Here is a 12247-nt window from a genome sequence, read left to right as displayed (position 1 = left end):
AAGAACATCCTCGAAATCTTTTATGGGCATATGATGTCTTTAGTCACCATTTATAGTTGGAATCCTCATGATGCTGCAGTGGAAACCACAAAGGGCTTTACAAGTGTAATAGCAAACTGGTGGGAGTTTCTCTTAGACGAATCTAAGGAGCATATCTTCTCTAGCGTGGATAGCAGTCATCAGCCGAATGCTCCTAATGCACTTATTGCAGCAATCTCCAACCAATTCGTGCCAATGTTTATAGATGATTGGGCCCAGGCGTCCAATGAGTATTCAGCCCTCAAACTTTGTGATCTGTTCCACCTAGCTCAAAGCCTACAATGCCCATATCCAACACTTGGTCTATAGGGCTGATATGTTCGCTGACACTTCCGCTAAACACCACTATCTATATAGTCTTCCTCATAGGTTAGGAGAGGCCATCATGGCATTAATTGATGCTCAAACTAAGCTTGTAAATATTGATAACAAACCCACCAAAGTCCAAAAGACTAGTGCCGATTTTACATTTGCTAAGCTTTTCCAAATGGTCCAAGTTTATATACGCAGGTAATGTACAAAATTCACCTTGCATAAAAAACTTAAGAAACTTGGCCTTGTTTCCCCTGCCATTTGCCAACAATTTGTTGGCCATCACGATTTCTACCCCCTGCTTCTTCTTCTTCCTGCAGGACTCGCACCCCTTAGCAAAACAACAAAAGATCTTCTAGATGTTCTTATGGAAGTTCTCAGTTTCCCAGAATTAGGAAACTACGCTGGCACCGCAGGTATCAACGTAGATTGGTCATCAACTACAAGCTGCTCAATAAATGTTTGGTATCTCTTTCTCATCCCATTCCTAATAAGGAATATCTTATGCAAAAGATCACTAGTGCTAAAGTGTTTTCAAAGTTTGATTTAAAAGCTGGGTTTTGGCAAGTCAATCTTCTCCCTTTAGATCAACACAAAACAAGGTTTGTAGTCCCTCAAGGCTTTTATGAGTGGAATGTCTTACCATTCGGCCTTAAGACTACCCCTATAGAATTTTAGAAATTCATGGACTCCATTTTTAGTCCATACCATTCATTTTGTTTAGTATATATAGATGACATTCTTGTATACAGCAAAGATGAGGCCTCCCATCTGAAGCATTTGCAGATTGTCGACGATCTCCTCAAATCCAAAGGACTCGCTCTCTCATCAAAGAAGATTATGGTTGGCCAACCAACCATCGACCTTCTTGGAGTCCAAATCCATAAAGGAGCATTACAAATGCAAGATCATGTTTTAAAGGCCCTTCTTGCTTTTCCTGACAAAATCAAGGACCGAAAGTAGCTACAACGCTTCCTTGGGTGTCTGAATCACATTTCTCCCTTCTATGAGTAGCTTGCTAAAGACTGCCACTAGCTCCAGCTTTGTTTATGCAAAGGTGGTCCAACATGGGGTCCACCACAAACTACAGTGGCTTAACATATCAAGGAGAAAGTCCAACAGCTACCCAGTCTTCACTACAAGGCATAGGCCCTTTTTCGATGAAAATATCGACCTTTTTTGCACTTTTTTTTTTTTTTAAACGGACGCAAACACTACTACACACGGATCCTATTGCGACATTTACGTACTGACGGATCCTTAGCGCTAATCGTCGGTATAAAAAGCGGGTATCGTAAATTGTCGCTATATAGCGACTATTTTAAAAAGTCGCTATATAGCGACTTTTTCTGTAAAAGTCGCTATATAGCGACTCTGAGACAAAATACTATAGCGACGTTTTTATAGAGAGGTTTTTTTTTTTTATAGGCCTTAAAAGTTAGTTTTTTCCAATGAAATTTTTTTTAAAATTTTCATACATGTTTGAACTCATAGAGAATTAAAAAATGAGAGCATGTACATCAAGCCTTTGAAGCTCATATATTCATGTCCAAATTTGAGATGAGAAAAATCAAATAAGAGCATTTACATCAACTGTTTCATCTTGAGCCAAGTCTAAGGCGCCAAGCAAGTCTATCTCCAACTCTGTACCGAGTTGATCTCCTATATCATCATCGTACTCTAGCATGGTACGTTCACCTAAAGGTATTTGATCATCTTCTTCAATAAAGCTTAAGTGTGGTGATTGATCTTGATGATTGTTGTCTTCTTCGTCAATATCGTGATCTCCATCCTCCTCCCGTGCGATGTCATTATGCGCATCTTCCTCTTGGCTCATATGGTGATCTACATCTTCTTCGCTAGATGCATCAATTGGATCCGGCATTGGTAGTGGCATCTCCATATCCACATCTCGATCTTCAAAAATTTGCTTACTTCATGGTGCAACTTGGATCACGTACCACCATCTTGGATCAGAACGATCCGGATGAAAAACCACCTATATTGAAGATGGGTGCCAAATGTCGTCAATTATATATATATCAATGGACTTTAAAAACGAAAGCTTCGAATAATTAAATCATTAGTATGCACCTGCTCACAGTGCTCGGGAAGAACAAAAGTATCACTTTCATTGGTCCAATGTTTGGTGGAGTCTATTGCAAAGAGACCGCTACTATCTTTTCTCACTGTCGCATGGGGACCGTTGTAAGTAGTTCTAAACCATTTTACATCAAGAATGAAAATAGTAAATCGTCTGAAATCAATTTCATAGATGTCGCGTATGGTTCCACAATAATCCAACTGTGAGGAGAAAAGATTGGTATCCAAAGCACTTGCTCGGCTATCTTGTGTGAAGTTAGCCATGACTCCACAATCATACGTGACTCTCTTTGAATCGATGCATTCCACGCGAAAATGTCGTCCATATGACCATAATGCACTGTACTTTTTGTATTGTAAAAGAGCATCATTAAAACAATGAAGATGCACCTATTTCATAGCATATATTGCCACAAATAATTACTTAATTACGTCAAGAGATAAGAAACTTACATGCACCATACATCCAGATGATAACTCTCACTCGCTTTCGCTTATTGTCTCTCCATCACGTTCGGCTTTACGTAGAGCCAGTTGTAGCCAATCAAGTGACATGTGAGTAGGGAGAAGAGCCAGATCTCGTGGATATGATTGTGATCGCCTGTACATTACTCTGAATCTCGTCCTTGCATTTATTCTTTCTGCTTTGGCCACTTCATATCTCTCAATCCACTTCTGCATCTCAGGGCTATTGAGGATACAAAACTTATTGAATTTCTCCATTTGCTCTTCGCTCATCTTTCTTTCAATCCCTTTTCCTTGGGGAACCTCGCCAACGATGCGATCATCATCCTTGTTGTCCCAAGCTTGCGGCATATCAGGATCCGTGGATGCAAGAAACTCTGTGATATATACTAATGACACTTGCACAAGCCATCCCTCTGCCATGCTTGCTTCCGGTCTTGCTCTTTGTCTTACAAACCCCTTTAAAGTTTTCATAAACCGCTCAAGAAAAAACATCCATCGACTATGAACGGTACCTGCTATAGCCACCTCATCAACTATGTGCACAAGCAAGTGGACTTGAGTTGTCATAATGCTCGAGGGAAAGTGCTTCTCAAGCAAGCATACAGCTTCGATGGATTCCACCCTAGCCCTCTCGATGCTCGATATAGAGATCTCTTTTCGAGATATCCACCTATTTCACATGTCCATGCATATGTAAGATATTTGAGATATCCACCTATTTCACATGTCCATGAAGAAAATACATAATGCGATTTGATAGTAAGCATACCTCACAATACCACAGATCTTGAATATAGCATTTCTAACATCTTCTTGTAAGCACCCTTTTATTGTAATTGGGAGGATGAACTATCAAAGCAACAATGAAGTCATGTCAACAATATAACATAATAATAATTACGCTAACACATCACTATTATCGGTACACTAATTCTACTTAGAATACCTGTAAGACCTTGTGCCAATCATGGGACTTGAGGCCACTAAGCTTATTGTCCTTTGAAAATGCTCCTTTCAAGCAACGCATGTACCCTGTCGGTGTTTAAAAAGAGGCAATGTCTGCCTTGACCGCTGCCTCCTCCCTCGTAGAGAGGATCCACGTTGCTTTCGAGAGGACAACTTTTCCCGAAGCATGCACTTGGGGCCACAAATGAGACATCCTATTCATAGCACGCAAGTCTTCTCGCACTCCTCTCGAGTCCTTGGAACCAACCAAGTGTGCCCAAATAGTAGCCCCCACATTCTTGAAGATATGCATGGGATCCAAGAGATGATTGATTTGTAACCGACCCCAATAAGGAAGCTCGTGAAAGATCGATAGCCTCTTCATACCAGGAGGAGGTTCCTCTCCATTCGCCCTCCAAGCTTGAATCCAATCACTTGCCTTCAAATATGATGGTGGTGGATCAAGCTGACCTCCACGTGCGAGATGGTCGAGCGGAAGGTATCGAGCATGACCTTCATAAACATTTTTCCTCATATGTTTGGAGTAGCGTGCAAGCGATTTCAGAGCCGGTCCACAAACAGGACAAGCATGGTACCCACTTGTAACAAGTCCTGCACACGTGCATGAATGTGTTAGTACAAGACATGCGTGCAAAAGAGAGTAAAAAAAGCATAATCCCTCATTGTACATGTAAAGACACAACCACATACCTGCGCACTCTCCATATCCTGGGTAGTCATGCATGGTCCACATCAAGATACCCCTAACCAAAATATCATTGGTATGTCTAGGAGCTCTGGAAATATCAAAGACCTGCACTCCTCTCCATAATATCTGTAACTCCTCTATCAAAGGTGCCATGTACACATCCATGTTTTTTGCCTTGTACTTTCCTGGCACAAGTAGTGCAAGCATGAGGTGTCCCTTTTTTATTGTTAGCCATGGTGGGATATTGTAATTCATCACGACTATGGGCCAAAACACCTTTGATTGAGGAGAATGTAATCAGCGAACCGAAAACAATACTTGAGTTAGTCTATGATGGGCGCCCAACATGGGCCTTTAACCCAACGCAATGGCACTTGAACACCATTAACTAAATGTGATCTTCTATAGAAGAGAACACACTAAAAAATTTTGGTTGTTGATCATGTATTTTGCTGAGTCAGAGCTGGGATCTACCTCACACAAGACATTATTACACACTTTCCTATCCCATCCTTCTTCAAGAAATTGAAAGATAATTTCCTGGTCCATATTCTTGCAAACTAGCGTTGTGTTTTTTGCTAATATAGGGAAGCCCTTTTTGAACCTCATTGAACCTTGTAGGATTCACATACCTTCACATACCTTGTAGGATTGTTGGGTTTAAGCTCTTTTTGAACCTCATTAAATAGCTTACATCTAAAGGATTCGCTTATGTTTGAGCCAAGGCCATTCTACACTTAAAAAATTAGGCAAAGAAAGTTTGTGCAATGTACAATTTGCTATGTTGTAAGTGTGAGCATGAGTATGCAGTGTGCAAGGAGGAGAGTGTGAGTGTGTTAGTTTGTGAACTAAGGTGTGTGTATTGGTGTGGCCATTTACAAGTAGTAGCATGCAGGAGATATAGCTATTGGGGGATGGCAAAGAAGAAGGTGAGTGCATGGACCCTTGCATGTGGGGGGGGAGGGGGGTGGGTCTTGCCCTTTGAGGATTAAAGGAGTGGTAATGAGAGCTCCTTATGCATGTAAACATGATGTACTAACACCTCCTTAATAGTTTTCTGAGAGCCTAGAAGTCTAAATTCCTTCACCCTTGCCTTCCAATGGTCTAGAAATTCGTTTGCCCTCTGTATTTTCCTCTTCCTCATCTGTAATAATACCCAACTACCTTTGGGGATTGTTAAAGGGACATGACAATTGTCTTTGCCTAGAGTATTAGAAGTTGTTGTGATAGCTTCTATATATGAAGGTGGCCTCTATAAGGAACTCACATTAGGAGGTGAAGCAGAAGGTAAAGCATGAAAAAGATAGTGGAGATGACCAAATAGAGGTTGGAGGGTGGAGAAGAGGGTGAAGAATGTGAAGGAGGATAGTGGAATTTTTTCAAAGCACAAATCTTTTTTATTTTGGTGGGAAAGAGTGGTCAATTTTTGTCATTCTTTGTCATGTACAGTACTGCTTTTCAATGTATAGAAACATTTAACATTTTGCTAGGAACTATATCTTTTCAGATCTTAATAAAATACAAAGGTTATATATACAACCAAAATTCTCAATTTTTTGAGCTAAAATATTTTATTTTTTTTAATATAGTTTTATATTTTATAATTAGTTGGAGCATTACGATGTCCTCTCCCTCATTGGTGGGAGACCTAATTTTTGTAATTGCTAGAAGGCCCTCCCATTTTTCCCCTAATGATTAAAAAAATGGTTTTTTTTTTTTTTTAATCATTCATCTCTACCAAAAAAATGAAAAAGTAATAGTTTCTCTTTTCTTTCTCTCCCAGAAACTCCAAAAGCTTTTGAAGAGGTTTTAGTAGTTTTTGCTTACTGCTACTAAATTCACCTTGGGCAAGTGGTATAACTTAGGGGCATCAGAGAAGTGCCACTGAAGCCACTAAATTCAAGTGGGACTGGGCTCCGATGGGGGTGAGTTTTGAACACAAGACATACCAAACAAATCCAAGCTACAACACTTGGTTGATAGAAAGGTTAGCCCCGCACTCATGTGTGTGCGTGCATGCGCATGAATGCAAATTATGTGTATTCTAGAGATCAAGTGAGAATGCGTGAATGTGTGTGTGTGTGTGTGAACACAAAGTGTATGTATTCTAAAGATCAATAGTGAATGTGTGTGTGTGTGTGAACACAAAGTGTATGTATTCTAAAGATCAATAGTGAACACAACATTGCTTATAAAATGTGTGTGTGTGTACACACAAATTGTATTCAAAAGATCAAGAAAGAGAACAAGATAGCTCGAAGGTGGTCAGATATGCCAACCTTCAAAAGCTCATGTGTGCAAGATCGTGACTCATAGTAAATGTGATACATCACTACATTCTACAAACTAAGTGTTGGAAAACTAGATGCTATCCATTCTCCAGAAGATGTTTTTCCATCGTCATTAACACAATGTCAAGAACTTTTGCAAGGGAGGCACCATATATGTAGCTAGGTGTAGGTCGTGTTGTCCTTGTCCCACATTGCACCTAGCTAGATATGTGGTGCCTTTTCTATTGAAGCTTATGACATAGAAACACAGGAAACAAAACAGAGGCATTAAAGGCAAGTAGAACAAACAAAGCCTGTACATTGCACATCAGCTTCTCCCTCAGAATGATGATAGATTGCTTGATCTCACAACATCATTGCTGTTGTGTTTGGTAAACCAACCACTGGGCTTCTTTACTTCAATATAGACAGACGCAGGTGGAACATGTTGCGACATCTTAAGTAAAATGGTATATGTTTTGTAAAGGCAGCCACAACCAAAGATTTTATGCAGACTATGAGTGTGTTTTATGAGATGGGTTGCATTAATCCATACAACCTTAATAATGTAATGTTAATTACCACGCATGAAGTGAAGTTTAGACAATCTTCCAACATAAATCCAACTTTACGGATCGCCACATTAGGTATACAGTGCCTCTTTTTGCATTAGCTATAAGTATTATGTACATTACTTTGAGCTGAGCTCAAATCACCCAATCATTCTTAGTTATCTCTTTGATCGGCTTACAATAAGCTGCTTGAAAAGATGGCATGTTAATTTGACAGAAGAGAGTTTCTGCTCGTTGTGGTAACTGTTCTGCAACTAAGTAATGAAAATTTATAACACCTACTACTGGATGGATATTCGATCGCTGCTATCAAATATAGCTCAGGTTTTGCAGCTACCATCCTGGATTCAGCTATAGCACGCTACTCCATCCACCATGGTCGTTAACGATAACTATCGTAACCTCAACCCGACAGGTACTATAAGAAATATACATCATCGCACTTGCATTCAAATAAATGGAGGAACTTTTCCTTTAAGGGGCTTGCATTATAAAATGTGCGTATGTTAAGGCCTCTATCATCCATAAAATGCAAAATCCCATACACAAGACTTCATTCAGAAACCCATACATGAGGATTCTTTCTGAACTACAGAAATGTAACAATGGGGGCTTTTTGTTAATGATTCTTTGAGTGCATGTGTTATACCCTTTACATGGAGAAACTCCATAAGTTAGCATTCTGGCAAAGGGAAAAACTACTGCAAAGACACCACTCAAACAGATACTTCGCATTACGCAAAGCAGTTGTTATTATTCAACTGTAAAAGCTTAAATTACAAAGGAATAGGACACAGCTGTCCCAATTCCTGTAGAAAGGCAATGCATACCTTCAGAGCTTAAAAGACTAGAGGTTAAATGCATTGCCAGAATTGTAGATAAATAGAACCCTGCCAATGTCCCATATACAGTCATCCTTACATGTATAAATCTGGAAAGCATTTGAATGCCCATCAAAAACTTTATTCTATAGTTCCCTGTAATGAAGCTGGTTTCTCCCACAAGATCACTCTAAGATATGATACAAGCCTCACAGAAAATTACATAGACAAAAGCAAAAATTGTTGCTGATCAAACCATAGAGCTTCGTTATCTAAGATGCAACTATAAAATCCACAATTGATATAACACGCACCAAGTGAGCTTCAACATGATGGCCACAAAAGAATGTGAATCCCATTAAGGCACCCAGGCATGTTTTCACAGAAGACACCATCCCGTCGTGGCAGACTTTCAACTGCTTTAGTAAGTTCCAAATTCAAAATTCCAAATTAGTCAAGCAACTCAAATACTCTTTTGATGTGGCAGAGGCATCTGTGCTTGTCCTGGACCATTGCAGTACCGCCGCTTTTGGACTGCACGGTTCTGGCCAAAATGTACACAAACTAAAATTAGGGCCACTGCTCGCCGTCAAAAGATAATGTGTTAGCAATGTGGATATTAAGGAAAAAAAAAGCATACCTTGCTAGGAGTTGTAACAGTTACATCTTCCAAAAAAACACCTCCTGACACATTCATGAAACCAGCCATGCGTAATTCTCGCAGGTGCTGCGCTATTTCCTGAAGCAAGTTAAGCTCTGCATCTCTGTGCTTGAAAGACTCCAAAGTCTCTCAAAAGCTCCCTGTCTTCCTCGAGCACTTTCAAACGCACTGCAAGCTTCTGAATGTCCTCCTTTGTTGTGCCTCTTTCTTCTCTTAAAACAATGGATTGTGCTTGTAAATCTTGCTGATCGCATACATCTTCTGGGTGTAAGCACTTCCCTATGATCCAACCAGCTGCCTGCGGTGTGAAAACTGGGGTAGATGGAGCCTCATCTGACGGAAACAATTGTTTAGCAGGTGAGATCCTTGGCGGAATCGGTATCCTGTGCTTAGCTATTCTTGCTGGCAAAAAGCTTTCTGAGATGCCCCCAGGAGGCAGTTCCGAGTTTTCTGCTATACCCTCAAAACCTTCAGGAGCGTCTCTCTCCTCTGCAAATGGAGGGCTTCGATTAGAGGTAGATTGTACTTCATAGACATCATGTATAGGTACATATCCTTCAGTTACTCCATGCATTTCCACCTCCTCTCTTTGTTCCTTGCTTTTAATCCCACAGACAATTTGGCCACCCAGTGCGTCAGTAAGGCTTATGTCTGCCCTCCTGTGGGTGGGACTAATAACCGACTGTTGCCCTCCATGTGCCTTTGATTGTCTTCCTACGCTATCTTTTCCACGAAGTTTCTGTAGCTCCTCCTCTAGCACCCACAGACGTTCTAGAACAGATTGAGTCTCCTCATCATTTGTAGAAAAAACAGACCTTCCCATTTTCTTAAGCTCCTCATAGTTATAGTGGGGATCCTGTAACCCCCCACCCAAATGATATCTAGGTCTCCCTTCTTCATCCCACACTCTAAAAGACATGCATGCTGCCGTATCATTCATAGGAAAATCTGTTGATCTTTCGCTCACGTTCTGGCCAAGAGAGAAAGCATTGAGCTCTTCCAAATCCGGGCCTGGCCCATGCTGTCGTATCCAAGGAGCACTCCTGGTTCCATAGACCTTGGAAAATGCTAATGCCTGCTTCTGATTCACGTCTTCAGTGGGTGAACAAAACTCCTCTCCACCAGTCAGTCTTAAGGGCTTAAGGGACGGTGGTAAAGGGCTTTCAGTTCCTTCGCTGAGCCAGCTTTGCTTAAGTTCTTTGGCTTTCTCTGCTGATAGTGTCTCCCTATACATCTCGACCTCCTTCTCTAAAGCAATGTTTTCTTTCTCCCGTTTAAATAGAATTTCTTTCAAGAGAGCCATAGCCTGCTCGTCGTAATCAGCCTTCTCCTCTGACATTCTCTGCAACTGAGCTACCTCCATCTGCATGGCTGATTTCTCTTCCTGAAGTCTTGAAATCATTGCCATAGCTTCACTCGTGGCAACTGCTGCTGCATTTCTTTCATTCTCAAGCTCTGCTTCCAAAGCTGCTAAAACTGATCTCTCAGCTTGAAGAGCCAGTTTTAAGGCTTCTAAACCCTCTTCTTCCTCTTCCTCGAAAATTAATTCTTCCTCGTTGTCTTCGGCTTCTGAAGGAGACATTGAAAGAGCCAGTTCTTCTGCATGTTCAGATATCCCTCCGTATTTTGCCAGGGCATTTGTGCAGGTTGGTTTATCCTTGGCATCATCAGATACATCTTTGACTCCTTTGCCAGGGTATTGCATTAATAGCCCTCCTTGTTCACCTTCCAAAAGCCTGGCATCCTGTACACCCAGTGCATCAGCACCATCCAAGCTGGCTTCCTGGAGCCCTTCCACAATGGCTTCCTGGCTGCTCAGTTCCAATGAAGATAAACGAGCTGCCACCAGGTCCGTCAGCAAGCAGTTATCATCATCAACCTTTTGATCTGTCGAATCCAAATGATCCTTTGACATCAACACTCTAGAACGCTTCGTTCCTTTTCCTGAATGAGAAACATTAAAACATGTCCCCTGTATGTTGTCTCCCAAATGTATGGCTGTGTTTACCAGCCCATCATCCTCTTGCTTGCGATGCTCAAAATCATCTTTTGAAACCATTCGCTCTTCAACTTCATCACGAACAGCATACAATGAAAATTTCTCTGCAGATTCTGCTCGACTGCTTTCCAAAAGGGACGGAGGAATGACTTGCCACTTTTCTTTTGAATCCTCTGACACCGAATTTCTTTCTAGGGATTCACTATCATGTGCCAATGCTACATAATTATCAATATTTCTGTCTCTTTTTACGTAAGTTCCTTTCCATGCCCATTCCTCCTGTGAATCTGCTGGAGCTTGAGAGATCTCACAATGATCCTTCGCACTGAATCCACCACTGCTTTCAGAGCCGGATCTTGAAAAAAGCAATGGATAATCATCTTTATTCAGGTTGCCAGGGCAAGTAGTGGGAATAAAGGATGTATGCGTTTGGCTCCTTTGATTCTGTGGACTTTTGCTACAAGAGCACCGCCTCTCATGATGTTTTCCATAACGGCCACTACAGTCTTCTAGATCTTGCTCTTTGGCATTATGATCACTTGAGTCAAATGCACCGGATCCTTCTTCCTGAATGCTGGCACTGTTGCAGTGCGACTTTGAATGGGTCCTCAAAGGGTGACAATCAGAGCAAAACTCACCTCTACAGAGATCCTTTGATTCACAGGAAGGAGCGGTAGGAAACATTTGACCCCTTAAAGACTCACTATGAAGGGGATGGGAACATCCTATGTATGTACATGGTGGTTCTAAACCAAAAAACTTAGCAAAACGGGATGTAATGAAGGCAATAGCTGCACCTAAAAGCAAAAGAATAGACAAAAACAACTCCACTATGGCAAAAATAAATGTAGACACCTTCCAAGGATCATCATCAGACATGAATTCCCATTCGGACAATGCCATCACAGATGATGAATATGAGAAACACCAAATGCCACGAATGGAGTTAAGACGGTTTGACAGATTATTCATTGGTATGCACCAGTGGGAAAAATGAAAAATGAAACAAATGCAATACCCAGTATATGTAACAAAGGCGATTGTTGATCTGCACCTTATTAGTAGTGTGGCATGCCAAAAAAAGAGCCCACTACAAAGATAATTGTAAAAAGTGGATATTGCTTGGAATGTCACCCTTCAAATTTAATATTAAGAAGGCGTATCTTATAATTCATGAGGCTTTTATGTACATTCTCTGTGTTTGAAAAGCTAATGTAGATCAACCCTTAACAACTTGACAGTTTGTCAATGAGAACGGATAGAAGTGAGAAATGCACAGGAATGAATAATAATATTTAAGGATAGATCACAACAAGGATGATGATAATTGAATCAATTTGTGTGTGTG

At 40.8% G+C, this 12247-nt stretch overlaps 1 pseudogene across 1 annotated transcript; it reads right to left on the bottom strand.

Moving 5' to 3' along the window:
- Positions 1-8184: 8184 nt before the first annotated feature.
- LOC147894896 (uncharacterized) lies at positions 8185-11653 on the bottom strand (annotated as a pseudogene). Its single transcript, XR_015542001.1, has 2 exons — positions 8880-11653; positions 8185-8783 (listed from the first exon to the last, which is right to left on the bottom strand). The product of XR_015542001.1 is annotated as an uncharacterized LOC147894896 (transcript).
- Positions 11654-12247: the final 594 nt, after the last annotated feature.

The sequence above is a fragment of the Dipteris shenzhenensis genome, chromosome 13 (assembly GCF_047967505.1).
Source record: "Dipteris shenzhenensis isolate YYH24624 ecotype China chromosome 13, Dip_SZ_1.0, whole genome shotgun sequence".
Lineage (NCBI taxonomy): Eukaryota > Viridiplantae > Streptophyta > Polypodiopsida > Gleicheniales > Dipteridaceae > Dipteris > Dipteris shenzhenensis.
The sequence above is the reverse complement of the archived record's forward strand: the minus strand, read 5'-3'. Positions and strand labels throughout refer to the sequence as shown.